Genomic DNA, 6216 nt, shown 5'->3' with positions numbered 1-6216 from the left:
CCTTTAGATGAGTTTGAGTCAGGAAAATTTTATCCAGAGATTCTTCTAGTAAAATTCAGCACAGCCAAGAGGCCATGCCTTTCAGGCTATAGAGTAGGGTGATACCACACTACTAAATATAAAAATACCTCTCTCAAAAGTGATATGAGTAATGTGCTGTCACATCTGGAACAACCCCGTGGGTGGAAAACTTGATGGCTTGGGAGAACATGGAAGGACCTCCAAAATCCCCTTTTTTAAACAAGTGCTAATTTTCTTCTTAAATTGAGTACACGTCCAGGCTGGGCATGGTGGCTCACGCCTATAATCCCAGCACTTTGGGAGCCCAGGCAGGCAGACTACCTGAGGTCAGGAGTTCAAGACCAGCCTGGCCAACACGGCAATACCCCATCTCTACTAAAAATACAAAAATTAGCCCAGGAGCAGTGGCTTACACCTGTAATTCCAGTACTTTGAGAGGCGAAGGCAGGAGGATCATCTGAGGTCAGGAGTTCGGGACCAGCCTGGCCAACATGGTGAAACCCTGTCTCTACTGAAAATACAAAAAATTATCCAGGCATGGTGGCACATGCCTGTAATCCTAGCTACTCAGAGATGCTGAGGCAGTAGAATTGCTTGAACCATGCAGGCAGAGGTTGCAGTGAGCTGAGATGATGCCACTGCACTCCAGCCTGAGTGACAGAACAAGACTCAGTCTCAAAAAAAAAAAGAAAAAGAAAAAATTAAGTACACTTCCTTCCACCATAAATGGAAGAACAGAATAAAACAGGATTTTTTTACCTCAATCCAAATTTGTAAATGGGGTCACATTAAGATTTCAGTATAAATTTGAAATCTTTTAAAAGAAAGATTGGTGATTCTAGTCTATCATATTTATGCTTTAAATTAATATGCTTGCTTATTTGTTTATTGACTCAACAACCTTATTGAGCACTGGCTATGTGCCCAGCACTATGCTAGGCACATGGGACAGGAAGATATATAAATAAACACAGTCCATCTCCAAGAAGTGGGAGAATGGTGAGAAACCAAGAGTATTTAATGCAAGGTATAATGTCAAGGGATAAAGTGTGACAAGCTAAAAAAAGAACTGTTTTCTAGGATATACAGGTAAGTCAATACATTTGTTGTATTAAGCCTTAAATATTAAATTATTAAGTGTGCTTCTAAGTTATAATCATACAATGGCTTTAAATATAGTTTAGTAACATATACTATCAAAGCTTTAACTCCATGAAACCTGGGCTAAACTTTTAAAGGATATTCCTTATTTTGGTGTTTGAGGAAAAGTTTTTGCTTTTTTTTTTTTTTAAAGAAATAAAATGAACACCCATCATAACGGCTAAAACTGAAAAGACTGATAGAGCTAAATGGTGGCAAGGATAGGAGCATCTGGAACTCTCATATGTTGAGTGTAGGAATTTTAATCGGTAAAACCACTTTTCAAAAATTATTTAGCAGTTTCATATAAAGTTAAACATATTTCTATGCCATGACTCAGCAATCCTCCCAGGACCCAAGAGAAATAAAAATATGTTCACAAAAGACTTTTATAAGAAAGTTTGTAATAGCTCCAAATTGGAAACAATCCAAACTTCATTAACAAGACATTGTATAAACAGAGTTCGTCATATTCATACTAATGGAATACTATTCAACAATAAAAAGAATGGGCAACCAATACACATAACAATATAGATGCACCTCAAAAACACTGTGCTGTGAGATAGCAGCCAGGCACAAAAGAGAACGTACTGCACGTCCCATTTGTATGAAGTTCTAGAACAGGCCAAACTAATGAAAGATGATAGAAATCAGAACAGAAGTTGCCTCTGGCAGTTGGCTGTGATGAACTGAGAAGCACGAAGGAATTTTCAGAGAGAGGAACATTCTCCACTTCGGGAGGGTGAGTGTTACACGATGTGGTAGGCAGAATAATGGCTCCCAAAGATGCCCACATCCTAATACTCCAAACCTGAGAATATGCTACCTTTTATGGCAAAAAGGACTTTGCAGATGTGATAAAGGTTAAGGACTTTGCCGGGCGCAGTGGCTCATGCCTGTAATCCCAGCACTTTGGGAGGCTGAGGCAGGCAGATCACGAGGTCAGGAGTTCGAGACCAGCCTGGCCAATATGGTGAAACCCCGTTTCTACTAAAAATACAAAAATTAGTCAGGCATGGTGGTGCATGCCTATAGTCCTAGCTACTCGGGAGGCTGAGGCAGAAGAATTACTTGAACCCAGGAAGTGGAAGTTGCAGTGAGCCGAGATCGTGCCACTGCACTCCAGCCTGGGCGACAGAGCGAGACTGTCTCAAAAATAAATAAATAAATTAATTAATTAAGGACTTTAAGATGGGGAGATTATCTGGGTGGGTCTAATCTAACCATATGAGCCCTTAAAGTACAGACCTTTCCCTGGCTGTGGGCAGAGAGAATGGTATCAGACAAAAAGGGCAAAAAGATACAATATTGCTGGTGCTGAAGATGCAGGAAGGGGTCATGAGCCAAGGAATGTGGGTGGTCTCTAGAAATTAGAAGAGACCAGGAAATAGATTCTCCTTCAGAGCCCCCAGAAAGGAACACAGCCCTGTCAACACCTTGATTTTAGTCCAGTGAGATTCATATCAGTCTTCTGACCTACGGAAGTGTAAGATAATAAATTTGTGATGTTTTAAGTTATTACATTTGTGATAATTTGTTACAGGATCAATAGAGAACTAACACACATAGGTATACGCATTTGTCAAAACTCATCAAAAGGTACATTCAAGATCTATATATATATCACTGCATGTAAATTATATCTTGTTATGGATTGAACTGTGTTCCCCAAAAAGATATGATGAAGTTCTAATCCCCAGTACCTCAGAAAGCCTTTATTTGGAAATAGGGTCATTGCAGATCTAATTAGTAAAGATGAGGTTATACTAGCGAGTGGGATAGGCCCTTAACCCAAAATGACTAATGTCCTTACAAGAAGGGGAAAGACAAAGATATACCGTGAGAATGCCATGCAGTGACAGGGGCAGAGACTCAAGTGACACAGCTGCAAGATGAGGAATGCTAAGAAGTGATCACCAGGAACTAGAAAGAGCCAATCAGGGATTCCACTCAGTGTCTGCTGGGGGTGTGGCCTTGCTGACACCTTGATTTTGGAGTTCTAGTCTCTGAAACTATAGAATAAATGTCTATTGTTTGAAGTCACCCAGTTTGTGATACTTTGTTATGGCAACCCTAGGAAATTAATATATATCTCAAAAGTTTGTTTAAATCTGGAGTAACAAAAAGAAATAAAATATTACAGATACAGTTGAAGCCCCTTTCATAGTCCTGCCAGTAAACTTCCCTCTCTCCATGGAGGTAACCACTATCCTTAATTTCTTATCTATCATTTCATTGCTTATTTTTATACATTTGCTATATATCTATGAATCGAGCATTTTTGCATGTTTTTATTTTTTCATTTATTGGAACAAAAATAGAAACTCCTCATTTCTTTCTTTTTTTTGATAAGTGTATGGCTACAATGATTTGATATGTGTACACATTATGAAATGACTACCACAATGAAGCTAATGAACACCTCTATCACCTCACAGTTACCTTTTCTGTGTACATATATGGTGAGAACACTTAAGAGCTACTGTCTCAGCAAATTTCAAGTATACAATACAGTATAATTAACTGCAGTCACTGTGCTATACAACAGATCACAACAATTCATTCATCTTATAACTGACAGTTTATACTCCCAGACTCTGTAAACCACCACTTTATTCTCTGTTTTTATGAATTCAACCTTTGTTTTGTTTTTGTTTTTGTTTTAATGTATTGCAACCTCCATCTCCTGGGCTCAAACCATCCTCCCACCTCAGCCTCCTGAGTGGCTGGGATGACAGGCGTGTGCCAACATGCCCAGCTAATTTTTAAAATTTTTTGTAGAGATAGGGGTCTCAAACTGGACTGATCTCAAACTCCTGTGCCCAAGCAATCCACCCGCCTTGGCTTCCCAAAGTGCTGGGATTACAGGTGTGAGCCACCACGCCTGGCCTGTACTGTTAGTTTTTAATAGAAACCACATCACTTCATTTGTTACAGCAAATAATAAATAAGACACAATAATTCAAAAGGGACCCAAAAAGCTTTCTCATCCCACAAAATAACAGAAAAGATAAGCACCCAAGCCTTTGGTTAATTTTTTCCTTTGATCCCTGTTCTCTCACCCACATTGGCATGCTGCTTCCAAAATAGAACTTTGCCTTTAACTTTTACACGAGGTAAGATGCTAGTCCATCAACTTGCCTTCATAATGTAATGGAGGTACCTAACTTAGCTGAGGCACCTGGACAAGAATTTGATTTCAACTTCATCCTAAGGCCCATGACTGGTTTCTTTAAAAAGCTGCAGGTGAATGAGGTAGAAAGGACAGAGACATGAGATGGAAACTAGAGAAGGACGAAGAGGATGACTCCACGCACTATAGGACCGCAGGCCTCTCAAGGCTGAAAACTCAAAGAGCAGTGTGACACCCACACAGCTGGGGAGAGCACATGCCTTCAGTTTCTCCTGTAACATGGGCCATGGGGCAAAAATCTGGATGGCAAATGTCACCATGATGAAGGCATACAGGGACCAGGGAAGGCATGAGGACAGGCAGACAGAAGCAACGATGGCCGTGTTCAAGGACAATGTGATGGCTACAACGGCAGCATTGGTGCCACAGTGAAAGCAGATGAGGTGGCCTAACAGCGTGAAGACTAACACAGCACAGATGGTGTCAGTGCTGACAGAATGTCAGGGTCTTCGACACTAGCAAACAGCCATAAATGAAAGTAATGAAGACTACAGGCTCTTCAAGTCAGCCCACCAGACATGCCCACTCTACTTCCACCCTTCACCTCTAATCAAGATCAAATAAAACATATGCAGTCAGTGAAGAAGCCAGGCCAGTCCCAGAAGGCCAGTGGGAGACCAGAAACCCTTTGTCCATGTAACATCAGATAACCACAAAAACATAGACACCACGCAGCTGATGGATCACCACACTCAACTCAAATACCCCAGTCCAATATTGGTATTTCTGAGCACAGCTCTTTCAGGTCCACATAATTATCAGGGAAGGGCTGTCACTCACCTAAGGGCTTCTGCCACTTGCCCTCCTTAGTGTTAGTTACAGGTTGGCATGATTTCTTTATGCACTGTCTACTGTCCTATTAATGAAGAGTAGATAGCAGATAAAAGATATTAGGCTATTTATAAGGTCAGTAGACTATCAACCAGACTATCTAGTGGATTAAGGATATTTATTTTTTTTTTGCTATTATAAATATTGCATATTTATATATGCTAGAAATATTCATTAACATGAGTCAATGTTTGTTAAGGATACATACTAGTGGAATTGCCAGGTCTTAGAAGATATATATCTTCAATTTGACAAGACAGTCACACGCTGCTATCGGAAATGACTGCCCCAATTTACAACTCACAACGATAGTATAGGTGTTCCTATTGCTCCACAGCCTCTGTGACTCTTGGTATTTTCAGGCATTTCATTTTTACCATCTGATAGACAAAAGCAGATTTACCATAAAGCAAATGAGGTTTAGGCTTCAGGACCTTTCATTTGCATGGGCCCCTTCAAAGGCCCTGTAGTTAATTTTATATGTGAAATTTTGTAATCTTTTTCTTAAAACGACATCCACAAATTGCATAATCTTCATGCTCCACTGAAGCTAGTTACAGCCCTGCTAATGATGGATGTGAAATGTATATGGTTGTACTTACTTCTCCCTGATTACTAGTGAACTTGAACATATTTTCATATGTTAATTGGCACTTCAAGTTTTCTGTGAATTTTGCCTTTTGTTTATTGATTTGTAGGAGTTCTTGATATCTTCTGGATATTAATCTTTTCTAAGACTTAACTGGGCAAATACCTTGTTCAGTCTAGAGCTTGTCTTCACTTTTGTTGTGGTGTCTTCCATGATTTAATTTTAATAAAGATGGATTTGTCAGTCGTTTCCTTTATGCACATTTACGTGACTTGTTAAGAAATACTTTTATTCCAAGGTTATAACAGCATACTTTTTCTTCTAAAAGTTTAAAATTTTACCTTTTCTATTTAGGCCTTTGGTCAATTGAAAAAATGTGTGTGTGATTGCTGTGAAATAGAGATCTAAATTTTATTTGTTCCACATGGATAGCCAGTTG

General features: G+C 39.4%; 1 pseudogene; it reads right to left on the bottom strand.

Annotated features, from left to right (window-relative positions):
* Positions 1-4332: 4332 nt before the first annotated feature.
* LOC100980369 (phosphatidylinositol N-acetylglucosaminyltransferase subunit C-like) lies at positions 4333-5990 on the bottom strand (annotated as a pseudogene).
* Positions 5991-6216: the final 226 nt, after the last annotated feature.

Source organism: Pan paniscus, chromosome 6 (genome assembly GCF_029289425.2).
Source record: "Pan paniscus chromosome 6, NHGRI_mPanPan1-v2.0_pri, whole genome shotgun sequence".
NCBI classification, from domain to species: Eukaryota; Metazoa; Chordata; class Mammalia; order Primates; family Hominidae; genus Pan; species Pan paniscus.
Note: the sequence above shows the minus strand (reverse complement) of the source record. Positions and strands in the feature narration are given on the sequence as shown.